Source organism: Staurois parvus, unplaced genomic scaffold (assembly GCF_062004578.1).
Source record: "Staurois parvus isolate SC_StPar_1 unplaced genomic scaffold, SC_StPar_1.0 ptg000239l, whole genome shotgun sequence".
Taxonomy (NCBI): Eukaryota; Metazoa; Chordata; class Amphibia; order Anura; family Ranidae; genus Staurois; species Staurois parvus.
In genome coordinates, this window is record NW_028318035.1 from 3,022,885 (window position 1) to 3,043,194 (window position 20,310).

At 42.9% G+C, this 20,310-nt stretch overlaps 1 protein-coding gene across 1 annotated transcript in view; it reads right to left on the reverse strand.

Moving 5' to 3' along the window:
- The window catches only part of GPR132 (G protein-coupled receptor 132), a 40,872-nt gene that overhangs the window by 13,317 nt on the left and 7,245 nt on the right, over positions 1 to 20,310 (reverse strand). The gene's annotated exons all lie outside the window — the stretch shown is intronic.

Below are 20,310 nucleotides of genomic sequence, written 5' to 3' on the forward strand. Positions count from 1 at the left end.
GCGAAAGAAGGAAAGACAGCTTAAACAGTCTCAGTTGGAATCACAGTTAGCTTCCATATCGGCTTTATTCAAACAGTCACCTACCCCGTAGAACCGTAGATCGTTGGATCAGGCCCGTTTAGAATTGGATCTTTGCTTAACAGATGAGGCTGAGCGCTCCTTACGCTGGACACGCCAGAAGTGGTATAGTAAAGCAAACAAACCGGACTCCATGTTGGCTCGTAGATTACGTTCTTTTGCGCATCATCCCAAACCGATATCTTTGCGTACTCGTCACAATACACTCACGAGCAATCCGGTGGTGGTTTTGGAAGAGTTCCGGTATCGTCTTGCCAAACTTTATACTGACCCTACACGGGCTGACCCTCAGTCAATTTCTGACTTCCTAAATCGTCTGTCCCTGCCTACTTTGACTCCGGCCCATAAGGACCTAATGGACCGTGATATCCAAATAGCTGAGGTTCTGAAATGCATAGCAGACCTAAAGACGGGCAAGCGCCCAGGTCCTGATGGATACACGGCACTATACTATAAAAAATTAGCGGATGTGCTCGCTCCTCACCTTGCCACTATGTTTAATGCGGTGAAGAAAGGTTCGAACTTTTCTCCGGATTCTTTAACCGCTAATGTGGTTATGATCCCTAAACCAGATCGAGATCACTCTTCTTGGGCAAACTATAGACCTATTTCTCTTATTAATATTGATATGAAAATTCTCACCAAGATTTTGGCCACTCGATTGAATTCCTTCCTTTCTCGTCTGATTAAAAAGGATCAGGTGGGATTTGTTCCCCACAGACAAGCCGGAGATGCTATCAGACGTATTTTACAATTACAACATTTAGCCCATACTCGTAAACTCGACATGATGCTACTATCCTTAGATATCAACAAGGCCTTTGACACTTTATCCTGGCCGTATCTCCTATCGGTACTTCACCACTTTGGATTTGGCCCTTCGTTTCTAAGATGGATCTCTTCGATATATACTTCCCCTCAAGCGAAGCTTAAATACTACGGATTTGAGTCCTCTACATTCTCGGTTGCCAGAGGCACTAGGCAAGGTTGTCCGCTCTCCCCTATACTGTTTATTTTAGCCTTGGAACCATTGGCGGAAGCCATTCGTATGCATCCTGATATTAAGGGGATTGATGTGGCGGGCTCCCAACATAAATTGTCTCTTTTTGCCGACGATATACTATTGTCAATTTTGAATCCGGGGGTTACTCTACCTAATTTACTAGCAGTTCTCGATTCCTTTGCAAGTCTTTCAGGTCTTCACGTCAACCCGGCCAAATCAAAAGCTATGTCGATTACCCTCCCACCATCACTTTTGACGACTTTGAAACAAACGTTTCCTTTTCAATGGCTTTCGGCCTTACCATATTTAGGTATTAAGCTCACCCCGACATATGGCGGACTGTATCATGCTAACTTTCCCACTGTCTTTCAGGAGCTGACTGAGCTATTGACCTCCTGGTCTAATTTTCCGCTTTCTTGGTTCGGCAGAATAAATGCGATCCGTATGACTTATCTCCCCAAACTACTGTACTTATTTCGTGTTTTGCCAATTCCAGTACCTTCGCATATACTGCGTATTCATCAGCAAAAGCTTTTGTCCTTTATCTGGAGTTCTTCTCGACCCAGATATAGTAAACACATCTTATTTGCGCGAAGGAGTGAGGGTGGGTTATCTGTCCCAAATCTCCAGTCTTACTACTTGGCAGCTAATATTGCCCCTCTGGCTCATATTCATGCTTCTCATCATTTTTCCCTTGTGGGCTGTTGTGGATATGATGGACTCCCATCCGATACCGCTCTCCTCCTTGCCGTGGCTTCCTACTTCTCTACGTCCGTCTACTCTTAGTCCGACGTTGACGCTCTCGCTCCGTCTTTGGGATTCTATCAAGTATTCTGCTGGCCTTATTTCTGCCCATCTGCCGTTGTTACGTCTGTTGCATAACCCGTTATTCCCTCCAGGCCGGGATAACCCTAGGCAGTTTACCTGGTGGCAGACGCATGGTTTCTACGATGTACATTCGCTTCTATCCCCCACTCGAATACTTACCTTTGAAACTCTGCGTTCTTCTTATAATATTCCTATGCGGGAACACTTTGGATATCTTCAACTTCGTCACTTTGTTAATACACTAATACGTATGCATTCAGGGCCTTATCGTTTGTCCCCCTTTGAAAGTCAGTGCAGGCACAGACCTCATGCTCCGGGTTTGATTTCCCTGATTTACTCTTCCATTATTTCCTATAGAACCCCCCCGGTTCGTTCTTATCATCAGCGTTGGCAGTCTGAATTAGGGGGGTCTCTGGATCAACAGGATTGGCGGACCATGACCCAAGCATTATCTAAATGTTCTAGGAATGTCATTATTCTTGAGAATGCCTACAAAATCCTTTACCGATGGTACTATACGCCTGCTCGTCTAGCCAGTTTTATCCCTACCTATTCCCCGGTTTGTTTTCGAGGATGCCAACAATTGGGTACCATGGCCCACATCTGGTGGACTTGCCCTAAAGTAAGCAGGCTGTGGATCAGGGTCTATGCCCTCCTCCGCACTATTCTTCATACAGACATCAAACGTAATCCATATGAAGCGCTTCTATTTAAACCAATAGAGGGCCTTCTCCGCTCTGAACGGCAGCTGGCATCACATTTATTTATGGCAACTAAATTGACGATTGCGAGGGCTTGGAAGACTCCTGTCCTTAGCTTTGAGGCTGTCAAAAATCGGATGAACTTTATAATGGTCAATGAGAAACTGACGGCCATATTGTTGGATACCCATACAAAATTTCTGCAGATATGGCGTCCCTGGGTGGATATAGCTCAGCCCTCGAGATTCAACCAGTCCCTTCTATGGATATGAGGATGGATCCTGCTGTGACCCCCCCGGAGCCCCTCCCTCCCCTTTTTTTTTTTTTGTGTGTGTGTGTTGTCCGTGTCTCTCTTTTATTTGTCTTTTTCTACTCTTTTGTTTACTCTGTTCTTAAACATAATTTACGAATTGTGCCTGCTGTTTTCTGCGCTACTTCCGCACTACTATTTATGCAATCTTGATTTCTTTCTAGATCATGAATATGCACTGTTTTATTTTTTGATGCGGCCTCTTCTCGGGCCTCTCCTGCTTTTTATAATGTTGATACAGCAAAACTTCCCTTTAGAGTTTACATTATCATTGACCCACAAAGATCTGTTACCCGTTCCCTCCCAACCTCCCTCCCCACTCCTTCCCTCAGGGCACCTATATACAATTTTCAGAGTATGCTTTTATCGATACATGCCTTGCACCAGCTTCCCTTCATTTATTGTAATATGTAAGTGTTGGTCATTGAATTTTTGCTTCGAAAAAAAAAAAAAAAAAAAAAACACCCCAAAAAATGCCTCTTCCTATTGAAATGAATGGAAAACGCCTGAAAAATGCTTTAAAAGCACCCTAAAAATCACCTCAAAAACGCCTCTGAGCAGTGTTTTTGGTGCAGTTTTTAAGTCACATGTCCTTTAAAAACCGCTCAGAAAGCGTGGCATATGCGTTTTTGCTGTGTATTTGCGGCAGATTAGTGTGAAATTAGCCTCAGTCACCACTGTAAAATGGAGCAGATATAATCACTCTTGTCAACTTTAAGTAAAAGTAACAGCATTCACAGTAAAGTGCCAGTAACTGTTAGCAGGGCTGCTTTCAGAAATAATCCACTGCCTCCAATCTGAGGTGGCTGTTGAATCCCCAGAGAGCGAGAGGAACTATCAATAAACATATTAGCTCACTGCGGGTCCTCAGAATTAGATTTGAAAATGGAGAGAGCTCTTGTTTATAATCAATGAATTTCCTTTAAAAACATTATTGAGTCTTCTGTGCGCTAGTTGGGGCCCAATTGGTGTAAAGATGATCTAAGGTGTAGATAATAGTTCCTCAGGATAATAACACAAAAGATAAGTAGGAACGAAAAGGGAGGAATAAGTACTTCTCCTCTTAATGGTAGTGATTTGATGCAAGGTCCCCTTTAGGCACTAAACAAGGACAGATTTGAAATAGTTATATAGTTAGTCTGGATGAAAAAAGATAAAAGTCCATCCAGTTCAACCACTAAAAATAAAATAGTGAAGTGTAACAGTTGGCATAAGTGTCTGTGAGCAAGAGCAACTCTCTTTGGAAAGGGGTAAATTGTTTTTTCAGCTGCCACTGCTGTATTCTGGCCAGCAGCTGTGTGTCCTGCGGACAGCTTGGATGACGAGACTATGATGCAAACGTGCTTCAATGATGGCGGCTGAGAGAACTAGGCCACAAACTGGGGTAACTATGTGCAGGTAGATATCAGATGTGGTGAAATTGTTCAGTTAGTTAGTGGGGGTATGGGACTGTCTCACACGATCAATAGTGTACCACAGGTCTTAGTGGTCCATCTTTATCTGCAGATGGGGCCCCCACAGACTCTCCTGATTCGGCATTCCGTCTGGTCTCCTGCTTACAGATTGGCTCGCTGGGCAGCATGGCAAGACTGACATTCAGCAGACTCTTTCTGCTCCACTCCCCTCTCTGACTTTGGCTCCGCGGCCTGGTACAATACTCCAGCCGTCAGCACACTTCCTCCTCTCTCTCCCTTCTCACTTCCTGCTCAGTTTCCCAGGCTTTGAGATATATATGTCCCTGCCCACATGCCAGCTCTTCTGGGAAATGTAGTTTCCAATGCACAGCTCTTTAGTAAACTCCTGCAATTCAGCATACAAGTTCCATATAGCTGTTCTTCAGCATGTGAATGCCACTGTTCTGCAGGACACTGCCATCTTGTATTGACTTCAACATCCTGCACTAGACATTTATAGCAGGGTGTTACATACGCAAATATGCGCAAGTGCTACACAACCCATGTTCACCTTTTTTTCTGCCAGGAATGTCTGATGTTCATACATCAGTACTGTGTACAAGTACCCGAAGGTATAGGAAACAAAAAGAAAGATATAGTCGTCTGGCCATTGTATTGGTAAACTTTGTCAATCTGACCATAACCTAGAATAGGTTCAGATTCATTTTTCTCAAGTCCCGCTCCTTTGATACCCTAAAAAAGGATCAGCCTTGCTATAATTGATACCTTAGGGAGTTGTACTTATATAACCTCTTAATGCTGTGCCTCCCGACCCTATAGGGGGTTTCTGATGCCGGGAGGCGGGGTTTGTGATCATGTGACCACCGTGATTGCCTGTCACAACAGTCACATGATCGGAAAGCTCACGATCACAAGCAGTGATTAGGAGCTTATCGTTAGGTAATTTCACTGGGAGCGCTCAGCACGCTCTCTTTATATTTTGGTATGCATATATGCGGCTTCGTCGTCGTCAAGGCTCAAGCACTGAGAGGCCGCATATATACTTATTGTCAGTGCCAACAGGTTAATTCTTTAAATAAATCTCTATTTTTTGGCCTTTTGTTATACACTCCTAGGCAGAGAGGATACAGGAAGGATAATAGATTTTTCTGCCATATTTTTATGTTCTGTATATACCTTCCTTTTTTTTTAGCTGTGAGAACAGAACGTTGTAGCTGCTACCATTGTTTTATCTGTAAAGGCGGAAGAGTGTTGGTTTTGGCAATTTTTCAAGCCTGTGTAGCCTTAGCAGCTCGAATCTTTGTTTTTCACATGTTTAAGCAGAACTTTAGTGGTTTCAATGAACCACCCGAATTAAGCCATTTCCACCTCCACTATAGGAAAGCTGCAAAAACCTTCCTGAAACCAACATAGGTGGCAACAATTAATACTTTTAAGAAGATATAAAAATGTACAGTACAGTATATACATATATACTGTATATATATATATATATATATATATATATATATATATATCAAATCAAGCACCTAGGCATGCAGACTGCTTCTACAAACATTTGTGAAAGAATGGGTCACGGTCAGGAGCTCGGTGAATTCAAGCGTGGTACTGTGATAGGTTGCCACCTGTGCACTATGTCATTTCCAAGTTACTAAATATTCCACTATCAACTGTTAGTGGGATTATAACAAAGTGGAAGCAACTGGGAACAACAGCAACTCAGCCACCAAGTGGTAGGCCATGTAAAATGGCAGAGTAGGGTCAGCGCATGCTGAAGCACACAGTGTGCAGAAATCGCCAACTCTCTGCAGAGTCAATAGCTAAAGACCTCCAAACTTCATGTGGCTTTCAGATTACCACAACAACAGTGCATAGAGAGCTTAATGGAATGGATTTCCATGGCATGGCAGCTGCATCCAAGCCTTACATCACTAAGTGTAATGCAAAGCATCAGATGCAGTGGTGTAAAGCATGCCACCACTGGACTCTATAGCAGTGGAGATGTGTTCTCTGGAGTGACAAATCACGCTTCTCTGTTTGGCAATCTGATGGATGTGTCTCGGTTTGGCGTTTGCCAGGAGAACAGTGTATGCCTGACTGCATTGTGCCAAGTGTAAAGTTTGGTGGAGGGGGATTGTGGTGCGGGGTTGTTTTTCACGGGTTGATCTTGGCCCCTTAGTTCCAGTGAGGGAGCTCTTAAGGCATCAGCATACCAAGACATTTTGGACAATTTCATGCTCCCAACTTTGTGGGAACAGTTAGGGGATGGCCCTTTCCTGTTCCAACATGACTGAGCACCAATGCACAAAGCAAGGTCCATAAAGACATGGATGAGTGACTTTGGGGTGGGGGAACTTGACTGACCTGCACAGAGTCCTGACCTCAACCCCATAGAACACCTTTGGGATGAATTAGAGCGGAGACTGTGAGCCAGGCCTTCTCATCCGACATCATTGCCTGACCTCACAAATGCACTTCTGGAAGAATGGTCAAACATTCCCATAGACACCCTCCTAAACCTTGTGGAGAACCTTCCCAGAAGGGTGAAGCTGTTATAGCTGCAAAGGGTGGGCCAACTCAATATTGAACCCTACGGAGTAAGACTGGGATGCCATTAAAGGTCATGTGCGTGTAAAGGCAGGCCGACCAATACTTTTCTAAAATGCATGTGATTTGCATTTATTTTTTTTTGTGTTAAAATAACAAACATGACATAGTCATCTGTTCTGTGCACAGAGCAACCCTGATCCTGCTCTTCTTGGGTCCCTTGCTGGTGCTCCTGGCTCCCCCCCCTCTGCTTGCTATGGGGGCACTCATGCATGCTCGCTACTGTCCATAAAATGCACAGAGCCTCCCCACCCAATCCCTTGTCACTGGCTGTGATTAACAATACTCCCTCTACTGTGTCTGAGCCAATGTGAAGGGAGAGAGCCTCTGCTCTCTTGCACATTGCTGGCTCGAGATCAGGCTCAGGTATATTTTTTTTTTGGGGGGGGGCAACGGGAGAAGCTGTATGCAGAAGGTGATAAGGTAAAAAAAAAATCATTCTGCCTTTACAACCACTTTAACAAATATACCATGTTTTCTAAAGCTAAACTCCCATTATATACAGTATCTACAAAAAAATAAATGCAGTTATATATTTATTCAAGATCAATACTTGAATTTTAAATGCAATAATATAAGTACCTTAATTTGACTTGACATAACTTTTTTGATCCTTTTAATAAAGTACCCTGACCGAGTGAAGGAGGGGCAATACTATCAGCTTCTGCTGCACTGCACATGTGAAGAAAGTAACCATCATTGTACTGCATTGTTCAAAAAGCAAGCTCAGGGTGTGCCATTGGCCAAGCTGCACTTCTGGTGTAGTGAAAGTGTCAGGAATGGACTGGCCAGCAATGGTGGGACTCACCTGCCTTATGGGCTGCAGTACCAGGGCTGGCCAGCGGGTGCTCCCAGCAATCAGAGACTCAACCTTGCAGCCAGCCAAACACCTGAAACTGCTTATACTGGTGTATTTAAGGGATGGCCAGACCTGCAGACTCTGCCTTGGTGTGTGGTTTTCCTGGGCCCTGTATCCTGTTCCTGCATCCTGTTCCTGTTCCTGTCTTGTTGCTGACCCTGCCTGATCTGGACCTCTGCTGACTTCTCCTGCTCTGACCCCGGCTCGTTCCTGACCATCCCTCTGCCTGACCCTCTGTACCACGCTGCCCGCTACCTGCATGAACCTGGCTTGTGACCCCGACCATTCTCCGCTTGCTCCCCCTGTACCTACCTGCCCGATTGATATTGACCCGGCCTGCCTGACGACGCTTGCATTGTATGTACTGTTATCTGTGGGTGGTTGGTTTGGTTTGTTTGCACTGTGTTATGTTTTAGTATTGCACTGCGTTTATGTTTGTATTGTTAGTGTTAATAAATTATATTGTTTATAACATATCTGAAGTCTGCGTTTCCCTGCGTCAGTCACACACCTCTGGTCATACCCGGGAGCCCTGACATTACACCAAGGCCAATCCTGACCAGAAGTGGCTGCACAGGGAAGCCATCTTGGTTTGTTGATGGGAAGGATGGATCTTGATGAGGTTGTGTATTTATATCTGCTAGTGTTTGATGACAGAGAATATGCTTATCAGACTCTGAAGGAGTATCCCAGGGATGAACTGCTAGAATGTATATGGCTCGCTCATGTTCTAGTAGATCAGGGCACAGAATTCTCTGAGGTGCAGCCATTGATTCAGGTTTGTGCGGAGTTGGTTTCATCTGGTACCCCCGAATGCAGGGATGAATTTTTGCCGCCATTTAGTGCCGACCAGGTAGAGTCCCTGGTATGGTTATTAGAGGATGATGTGGATTACTTTCTGGAGCGTTATTCTGCATGTTCACCACAGATACTAAGGGATTGTATAAACGCAGTGCAGTCTTTGGTCAGACAGGCTTTGTGTAAGCTCAGCTTTGTTCAACCCATACTGCAGACATGGACAGAGTTGTTGCACCCAGCCTCAGTCAGCCTACAAAAACCCAGTCCTGCTTCTAATCTATTTCCTCAAAGCTCTATTCCTGCATTCCCAACAGCTCCTCCTGCCCTGCTATCTACCACATGTCAGTACCCTGTTCCCACTCGCTGCACCTATCCTGCCTTTAACCCTGTAAAAAAGCCTGTTATCTGTGGGTGGTTGGTTTGGTTTGTTTGCACTGTGTTATGTTTTAGTATTGCACTGCGTTTATGTTTGTATTGTTAGTGTTAATAAATTATATTGTTTATAACATATCTGAAGTCTGCGTTTCCCTGCGTCAGTCACACACCTCTGGTCATACCCGGGAGCCCTGACAGAAAGTCAAGGATCTGGTTGTGATGTCCGGGAGTGGTGTCCCGATCACAAGCCTAATGGCATAAAATTACAAATCAGTTGGGAGGTACTTTAGCTTATCCAACACAACAAACACTTTACTCCTGCGCTAGGAAAGGACTCAGTAGACCCAATAGGAATGTTCTGGAATTTTCTGGAATATGCACTGCTTGCTGCCCTCAACAGACCGGGGTGGTCCAAATACACTGGATATAAATGGAGAAACAGAAAAGGGTGCACTGACCTAGTGCATTATCGTTTAAAATAATTTATTGAAGAAACAAAATAGGTATCATACTCACAATGGACATAATAACACAGGCATGTCAAACTGAACAAGATGTATGATCCAAACAACATCTGAGTCCATACGATGGAACTCTGGATGACCAACTGGCTAAGCGTTTCGAGGACACAACCTCTTCCTCAGAGCCAACCTTGCCTGGATAACAAAACTGACTTTCTGTCAACTGATCCTCTCCAGACCACCATTTTAAAAAAATGCCCCCCCCACATATATTTATCCCTGTCCCAGAGTGGATCCCCACCTCCCTTCCCATTTGTTTCCATTCTGTTTCCTGTTTAACTCTGCCATAGCAAAAAACCAGATTGACTGTTCATGCTGATACAGTCAGTCAGAACTTTTGCCTGACACAAGCCCAGCCATTGGCATTAGCCAACAGAGAGAGCAGGAAGGGAAGCAGCAGCCACTTGGAACCCTGGGAACTTTCCTCTGGAAGAGAAGTAAATACTGTATGTGGGGGAGGGGGGGGCTTTAATGGCAGCCTCAAGGAGACCATCACACCTAAAGTCAATTTTGACCGTAGTTCCACTTTAAAAGGTCAGAGACAATAGAAAAGATCATCATTACAACATGTACACGGCACCCCACCCACCTGAATTCTAAACCGTTACAATAAGGAAACTGTTACAGGTCCATGTTTTCATATTCTGCACTGTTGGCTGAAACCAAAGATATAATATCAGTTACTTCCAGTCAATCTCTACTGTTACTAATTCTGATACTATGATTTAGGTAAACCATGTGGTAAGAATAAAACTTACAAAAAAGAATCATATATTCAGTTAGAGATGAGGTTTACACATTAACTGTTTACTGTATTAAAGGATAAGTTCCCCTTTTAGCAAAAAATAATAAATTCACATTTTTTCAGGTAAAAAAAATGTGCATTTACTATTTTTTGTTTTGGGAGCCTGTAAAGCATTGCAACAGCATTCAGCAGGTTGCTGGTGCCATGCAGAACTCCTGCAGACCTGTCAGTGTATCTGTGCTTGTACCTGATATGGGCACGCAGATACAGTCTGTCAGGAAGAAGTAATGAACTACCACATGAGTGACACGACTGGGCAGACAGAGTCCCGCACAGCAACTTTTTAAAATATTGTGACAGCTAGTGGGGGAGAAGATCCCCCTCTAGCTGCCACAAAAGGGGATTGGGGGCCCTAAATATGGGTATAACATGTTATGGAAAGAGAACTTATCCTTTAACCTCACCACAGCAAGGATTGAAAAAAAAAGTGTTGTCTCCCCCAAAGTGCATACCAGACTCTTTGATTCTGACAAGGATTTTAAGGGGGACCCTCACAAAAAAAACATGCTGTCTCCCATGAAACCCATTCCAGATCTATTGTCCCCATGTTGATGAGGACAAGGGACTCTTCTCCACAACCCTTACCCAGTGGTATAAGGTACACAGTTCCATCTGATGATTCACAAAAAAAAAAGGTACCTAGAACTAAAGACTCCCAAAAGTTGGGCATGTCCTTTGTTAAAAAAAAATCCCCCCAAAAAAATTCCCAGCCTTGTAAGTGGATGGGGTCTGTGACGTCACTGGTTGATAAGGACTAGCACACCAGAGCTAGCAGAAATACAGACTGCTCTGGAAAAATACCATGTGTTTTTTATATGAAGGAAATCTTCCTGCGCTTAAAGGAAGTGATACCTATAAACTACAGCAGCTGACACTCTAAACTGATACCTTAACAGTGATATAAAATAATTCTCAAAAATAGTGCAGCGCTAACAAAAAATATATAATCAACAGTGCTAAAAATAAATAAATATAATTCACTGTGCCCCAATAAATGAATAATATATCAATAAACGTGCATGAAGTGCCCAAACTAATGTGACCTACGGTCACATAAGTGACCTATAATCAGTGAAATCTGACTGCACAATTATGAAATCACTCTTATAAATATTAATATTATAGCGACTTATAATGCTACGACATAAACCCCTATAAACAGGGGATATCACAACAGTGATTGGTGCCAATGGGACCACACAACAAATCACACACAAACATATAATCTCAAAAAGTCCATAAATATTCAAAAAATAGGTGCTTCAAACGACTGAAAACCATGCAACGTGACAATGGTGAAGATGTCTGTGAAAGTGTCAGCACACTTTATCCACAATGGCAAAATTGCCTCCTCACCTCCTTTAGGCGACCCAATGGGCCACTTCGCTTTCAGGATCACTCCTGGATCCTACTCCAATCCTGGCTAGTAGTATTTCACCTGTAGTTCCTCTCCCAGGTATAATAGGTAATACTCCAGGCCTCTCAGGATAGAAATGTCTGCTAGATATGATTCTCACCAACGCCCATGGTGAGAAAGGAAAAAATCCTCCATAGTGTAGTAGTTTAAAATATTAATCTCCTTTAATTATACAAAAAATGCCCACTCACGTTTTCCAATAGATAAAACACTCCTACATCCTCATGCTTGGGTGTACTGCATGGGTTAGGGTTTTGTTTTGGGTGTTCCAAGATGGCGTCCAACACCAGATGTGTGTCACCACGCACCGGAAGCTGCGTCACAACGTACCTACGCGTTACATCACTAAACCCCGAGGAAGTCACGAGGTTTAGTGACGTAACGCATAGATACGTCATGATGCAGCTTTCGGTGCGTGGTGACGCACATCCATTTTTAGCACTGTTGATTATATTATTTTTTTTGTTAGCGCTGCACTATTTTTGAGAACCATGTGTTTTTTTATTTTAAGGTGCACAATGCGACAATACTTGAACTAAAATTAGCTGCATGGTTGAGTTGCCAGAAAGAAACTTTTACTGCGCCAATGCCACAAAAAAAGCATGGTTACAATATGCCCAACAACAAATAGACACGCCTTACCAGGCCTTTTTGTGGCATTGGCACAGTAAAGGCTTCTTTCGGGCAACACGACCATGCAGCTCATTTTTGTTCAAGTATTGTCATATTGTGCTCCTTAAAACAACCACACTGTCTTTTTCCAAAGCAGCCTGTATTTCTTCTGAGGTTACCTGTGGGCTTTTTGGCAGTTGTGGCTGCAATTTTTCTTGGTCTACCTGACCTTGGCTTGGTATCAAGATATTCCATAACCTTCCACTTTTTAAAACATGATTAAACAGTTCTAACTGGCATAGTCAAGGCTTTGGATATCTTTTTATATAAGTTTCCATCTTTATAAAGTTCCATTACCTTGTTAGGCAAGTCTTTTGACAGTTCTTTCTGCTTCCCATGGCTCAGTATCTGGCCTGCTCATTGCATCCATGTGAGAGATAACAAACTTACTGATTATTTATACATAGACGCTATATGCAATTTAAAAAGTCACAGATGTGGGAAATTAACTTTTAACTGCCATTTAGCTGTCACCTTGTGTGTCTGTACAAAGGCCACACATTCCAAGGGATGTAAACGCTTGATCTGAGTTATTTGGGTGTTTTTTTTTATCATTATGATTTAAAGAAGAGCCAAACAACTATGTGATAATAAATGGCATTATATGATCACTATTCTTAAATAAAAGACAATGTTTTGGCATGACCAGTCATATTTTCAATATAAATGTCAACATTTCACGGTTTCTGCCAGGGTGCGCAAACATTTGAGCACAACTGTATACATATTTTATCTGTGCAATTAGCTGTTTGCCTGGAGTTAAGCTTTCAGTTGAAGTGTTTGTAAACCCTTGCATATACCCAGTGAAGTGATTGGACACAGGTGATTCAAAGAGATGAAACAAATCCTCCTACATAATTGTACCTACTTATCTGCAGTATTCTCTTCTGTACATTCATTCAAAGTTTGGAATTTATAAAGCTTGTCTGAGCTTTAAGAAAACAGGAGATGAAGAGATGAAATTACACACTGCGGGAATGGACACACTCCCCTTCACAGAGGAACAGAGCTGAGGCTGTCACAGGTTGTGTGCTGGAGATCTGTCACCTTTTTTTCTCTTGGTATCAGGAAAACTTGTCAGAAGTGAACATAGCAGGAGATGGAATATGCTTTATTTATATTCCATGTCTGAGGTTTACAAACACTTTAATTTACAGTTCCTGTGTAATATGTTAATTTTTGTTTCTTCTGAAATCTTCAGGTAATGAGTTATATTCAAGCCACATCTCTGGTGTTCTCTCATGCCCAGAATAACCTGAATCTTCACACTCCAGAGATGGCGAAAAACCCATAGAATGAACCACAAGCAGTTTTGTTTTACAAAATGTCAAAATGTGGTGTTCCAACATCAAGCCATTAGTGGTCAGAATCTACAATCAAGAACTGTGAGTAACCCAAAAAGACTATATCATCTTTACTAGTTATAATATTAATGCAAGGATGTAATCAGTATACAGCTGCAGTGGTTAAATTGTAACTCTTCGCAAACCACTGAATATACAAATGAAATGCAAATGTAAGCTGTCTTTTTGGCCACAGGATCTGAAATTCTGTCCCACCACTTCTGTGACGCACACACCACAGCCAGCAGGGTGACCCTGCTTTCATTGTAAGGCCTCATACAATATATATTTTTAAAAATATATATTTTTTTAATATATTCTTCAGATTTTTTCTTTACATATGAAAAAGCCATTTTAACATATAATTTTACATATATTTGTAAATGTATTCCAAAAATGTAGATTTGTATTTTTAAAGACATACGGTATATTTGAAATGTATTTTTAAAAATATTTTTCATATATTTTGAAATACAAATGCATTTCAACATGCATATAATATATTGAATATGGCCAAAATTGTAGCATTTAAAATATATGGCAATATATTTGGGAAGAATATTTTAAAAATATATTTAACCACATGCCGCCCAGCCACCGCATATAAACGGTGGCAGGGCGGCGCTCGTAGGCAAAAGCACGTTTTAAAACGTGTGCCTACAAAACAGGCAGGGGGCGCGCGCGAGGCACGCGCCCGCCCTACCTGTCCCGCGGGTGTCAGCAGCGGGTCCCCGCCGCCGGGTCACGGCCGGTTTTTATCGGCCGTTTTCCTGCGATGAGCGGTGAACACTGAAACAGCAGGGCTGCATTGTTTACACACAGCCTGCTCTGTGACAGTTCGCCGCCAAGCTGCAGAGGGAGAATACAGTTTCTCTCCCTCGATCAGCTCCCCCCTCCCTCCCCCCGTTCAGTACACACCCCCGCCCCTTAGTAAAACACTCCCCTCACACAGTGAACACTAAAAATGTTAACCCCTTCCTCCCCAGTGACATTAGTACAGTTTCAGTGGGTTTTTTTTCACTGATCACTGTATTGGTGTCACTGGGGATGTCAGTGACCCCAAGTCAGCTCCCCCCCAGTGTCAAAATGTCCGCCTCAGTCCCGCAGTCCCGCCATAAGTCGCTGGTTGCCGTCATATGTCGCTGATTGCCGCTATATGTCTCTGATCGGCGCCATTATTAGTATAAATAAAAATTAAAAATCCCAGTATCTTTCCCGCCATTTGTAAACGCTATAACTTTCACGTAAACCAATTAATTTACACGTTTTGTTTTTTTTTTTAGCAAAGACATGTCGCAGAATGCATTTTGGCAGAAATTTATGACTAAATTTGATTTTTGCATTTTTTTTTTTACTGGACATGTTTTATAGCAAAAAGTCCAAAATATTGTTTTCTTTTTCCTCAAAATTGTCAGCCTTTTTCTTTATAGCGCAAAAAATAAAAACCGCACAGGCGATCAAATACCACCGAAAGAAAGCTCAATTTGTGGGGGAAAAAAGGATGTAAATTTCATTTATGTACCGTATTGCATGACCGCGCAATTGTCCGTTAAACTAGCGCAGCGCTGTATAGCAGAAAAATGGCGTAAATTGCAGTATTTATACCATAGTTTGTAGACGCTATAACTTTCATACAAAGCAATCAATATACACTTATTGGGATTTTTTTTACCAAAAACATGTAGCAGAATACATTTTGGCCTAAATTTATAACCAACTTTGAGTTTACTAAATATTTTTTATAGCTGAAAGTAAAAAATATTGTTTTTCTTCAAAATTTTTGGCCTTTTTTTGTTTATAGCGTGAAAAATAAAAAGCGCACAGGTGATCAAATACCACCGAAAGAAAGCTCTATTTGTGTGAAAAAAAGGACATAAATTTCGTTTGGGTGCAGCATTGCATGACTGCGCAATTATCAGTTCAATTAGTGCAGCGCCGAGTAGCAAAAAGAAGCCTGGTCATTAAGGGGGGTAAATCCTCTGGAGCTCAAGTGGTTAAAATATATTTTTCTTCCATATGGGTGTGCACTCTCCAGTTTTAGCAAATCAAACCCCATGTCTTTTCCAAATGCAAAAGTTTCGCACAGGAGCATCAACATTTACATGAGCATGAGGGTGTACCGCCATTGGCAGTATACCCCACCTGCAGCACTTTGGGCTGTAGAGAACCAAGGGAAGTTTCCGTTGGGCACATTTTATGCCTGTAAAAGTCTGTGTGCATTAACGTTAAACTGGGCATAGATGGTTCAAATCCTGCTGAACTGGCCAAGATTCAAACCATGTATGGGCAGGATGATCGTTCCCAAGTTGATCGATCGATCAACTTGGGTACAGCCAGCCTGTTGGATTTTTCAAACGATTATTGCCGGTGGCTATAGGCAGTATCAGAAATCACTGTGTGTTCTCCCAGCAGGCACAGCCCTTCCCCACCTAGAAAACACAATAGCTCCCATGGAAGGGATTCCCATATTAACACTGACTGTGGTTGGTGGGGGACTCAAGCGATTTTCTTTCCTGCAACCATGAGGAAATCACACTATTTATGGCCAGCTGTAGAGTTAATGAATACCATAGTGTTACCTTTCCCCACCTGCAGCCTACTGATTGGACAATCTAGGAACATTAACATGCTGATAATTCATCCATCCTCCTAACTTTTCTTCCTCCTTCTATCAGCATGTTCCCTGACTGTACATGTGCATGCAGCAGAACCTGATTAGTTACTAGTGCTGCCTCGTTACTCCCAGTCTGAGTACTGCTGTGGTATTACAGGAGGGTTATTTCAATAAAGATCCAGGTGCTTTTGTTAGTTCTATGTAAACATAAATCTAATTATTTTAAAGGAGAATACCAGCGCCCAATTTTTTTTTCGTAGTATCTGCCTGAAATTTACTTTTAAGTCATTGTCGACACAGTATCACTAAGAGGGTACCAAAAGGATGTACATAACTACAAGTGATGGTAAAAAGCCAGAAAGCTGACATACGTTACAAAAAAAGGGGCTGCTAAGAATATGCCCAGATTTTCCTACAGTAGTATAGAGGCTGCCAGTCACACAAGCCGAGTCCCACACAGGGTCAGTCTAGGGGATAGCTTTCTAGCATTTATTCCTTGAGAACTTCAATGGGAGAAGGTTTAGGGTCACAGGATACTCTAAAATGATCAGTGCCAACAATAGGAGGACAAACTTCTTTCTAGTTTTTCAGTAGCAGTTTTCTGGAGGTAGCAGGGAATGGCCAGTATATCTACAACCCAACAGCAGCAGTCCATATAGCACCCTCTGACTCTTTGTTCCCTTCTGGCACTTGTACAACTAACAGCCCCCAGCAAGGTCTTTAGTCACAGTGTTCCAGGAACTGACTGCAACCAGCATCTACAGGTAGATCCTAAGTGAGGGAGATAAAAAAGATCCTTCTCCAGACCTCAGACTTCAGTGCAGTGCCCTCCAGCAGATGTAACCATCAGGCAATCTGCCCTAGGCCTTCAGCCCAGCAGCTGCTGAGGCCCAGACTGCAATTTCTTTTCTATCTCCCAGGGGCATCAGCCCCCAAAGGGAACTGGAACTGGAAGGGAACTGGAACTGTCCCTTTGAGGGAAAAGAACAATCTGCTCAGGCCTCCTGCACATTTATCACCCCCCCCCAGCAACCTTCCAGATGCTTCCTTCTGGGGATTGGCTGGGGCATGATAAATATTAAACTGTTCATTTGAATCTCCTAGCCCTATGCTCTGGAAACTTCTTTGAGAGGCAGGTGGGAGCAATCAAACCCTCAGCTCGGAAAACCTTGAACAGACCTTCACAATTAATCACTGCTCTATTCACTACAAATGAGCAAAAAACTAGCAACCTAACCAGAAGACGGCACTATATAAGTGTTGTGAGCTCTGTCCCATGGTGTGTTCTTACACAATAAGTATACAGTCCTGTAGTCACCAAACAAAAAATCAATAAAGCAGTATTTATATAGCACCAAAAATTTACCCTACATAGTCACACCAGTTCCTGTCCTCAAAGAGCTTATAATCTAAGGTCATTACCCCACATGCATGGGCCAATTAGATTTTCCTATCAGCATGTCTTTGGAGTATAAGAGGAAACTCATGCAAGCACAGGGAGAATATGCAAACTCAGACGCGTAGCTTGAAGCTTGTGGGCCCAGATGCAAATGTTGACTTGCCCCCCTCACTACTATCTGCAGCTCCCACTGTGCACCAAGATACTCCAGGTGGCTAAATTATTATTTCAGATCTTTATTTACATAACAAGAGGGTAATTAAAAAGATTTTGGAGAAACTGTACACATTTTTACATACTGCTCCAATTCTTTTAAATACCCTGGGCCAGGAATAGACAAACTTCGAAAGGTGTAGATCTACCTGAACAACATGAAAGAGATCAAAAATCACCGGGGTTCAGTGCTCTTATATTTATTTAAGAAAATAAATAGCAAGGCCTAACTAAATAGTAAGGAAAACTTAAAAAGGGGCAGTGTCAGTCAGTAGAGCAGTGGGCAGTGTCAGTAGGGCAGTGGAAAATGTCAGTCAGAAGAGCAGTGGATGACGTCATTATGGTTATGGACTTTGATAGTTGAGCAGTGGATGGTGTCACTAGAGAAGTGGATGATGTCAGTAGGGCAGTGATGGTGTCAGTAGTGCAGTGGATGATGCCAGTGGGGTAGTGGATGGTGTCAGTAGAGCAGTAGATGTTGTCGGTAGAGCAGTGGATGGTGTCAGTAGAGCAGTGGATGGTGTCAGTAGGGCAGTGGATGGTGTCAACAGGGCAGCGGATGGTGTCAGTAGTTTTTTATTTTTGTTATTTTATCTTTTATTATTTTTTACCATTTTGTTTTATTTTTTTACAATTGTATTTTTGATTATTTAAAATTTTTTTTTAGCACCCTCTTTGGGGGCTTTGGTGAGATATCAGGGGTCCAAACAGACCTCTGAGGTCTCACTTTTGAGACAGAGAAAGAAGATTGAGGACACAATCCTCATGCTCCATCTTTGCAGCCTCAGCTGCACAGGTGAATGAAACGAAAGCGCTCTGAGGCTTTCTGTTCATTCACAAACTGAAGCATGGAAAACAGTTTACTATGCCTCAGTTGTGAATGGACACAGGAGTGATCAATATTGATCTCTCACTGCATCCATTCAGGAATGGAATGGGCTGGTATATATGACATATTTACCAGCCCCCTCCCCTGCTCTCCATCCTGAAATAATTCTTTGCAGCAGCTGACTGAGGTGGGCAGGCAGAAGAAATAAGAGTAACCCAGACAGGAGGGATGGTGGCATATACAGGAACAGATCTTCTCCATTTTCACCAACAGCCGCTGAATGTCACAGAGAGTGAGAGGAGGAGAAGCTGGCTTTCAGCTGTTGCAGGAGGAAGAGGGAGGGCTTTGGTTCTTCTATATGCCGCCCCTTTTGTCTGGGTACAAAACCAAATGTGTAAGGGAGGCCACCTGCAGCATGGGCGAGGTCACCATTGTAACCCCTGACATTACACCAGTGTTGGGGTCCCTTTATGTCACATAGGGGTCCCCCTGCTGCCTCCACACTACAAGTCCCAGCAAGTCCAGGACTCACCCCCCCCCCATTCTGGCCTCAGAGGGAGAGGTGAGGGGAGGTGACAAGGGAGGAGGGCACAGGACCCACTCATAAAGTGCAGGACAGGGACACGGGGCTGGGAGGCAGAAGGAATGAGAGAGTCCACTCGCTACTGTACACTGTGTGGTTATCATTCCCCTCAGCACGTAACCCACCTTCTCCGCTCAGCTGCCTGTGTGGAAGGGAGGAGAATGATCTGGGCTTTTACATACCTCTTCTCAGGTGACCTCGCCATCCACACACAGACACACTCTGCTCTATGGTGACAAAGTGACATGTGAGAGGGAGGCTGCATTCATTTTCTTTTTAGACTTGTTTTGCCTTTAGTTTTTTTTCTTTTTTTGGATTTCCTTTAACAGTTTAAGGTTTCTTGTAGATGCAGCAGTTAGAAGGTTGAGAAAAACTATTTACCACGGACAGGTGTGCTTACAATGATCAGTTTTATTTAATTTATGAAAAACCTTTATCATGCAAGAAAAAAAACTGCTGTAACTGCTTATAAAGAGTTAGCTGGAATTCAGCTTTAATTTGTTAGTTACATCCACAATCTGCTAGTATGTCTAACATTACAATATTGCTGTCTAGGTGTCTCTACTGCTAATCCAGAGCGGAGCCACCCTAAGACAGGAAATGTGTAATTGGCTGGATCACCAGGTCAAAGTAAAAGGCAAAAAGTCTAAAAATTTAAAGGAATGCAGCCACCACAAGGGACTGGTAACCTACAATATACTATCTTCCTAATGCTGCTTTAAGGTGCCCAGTGGCTAGGTAAGGTGCTCAGGGGTAAGAAAGGAGTCCAGTGCTGGGTAATGTGCCCAGGGGCCAAGGTTAAGAGCCTGAGGGCTAGGTAAAGTGCTCAGGAGCTAGGTAACATGCCTGCAAGGCCAGGTAAGGTTTCCAGGGGCTAGGTAAGTAGCCTAGGGGGCAGGTGAAGAGCATGACATAAAGTGCTCAGGGGCCCAAGTATTGA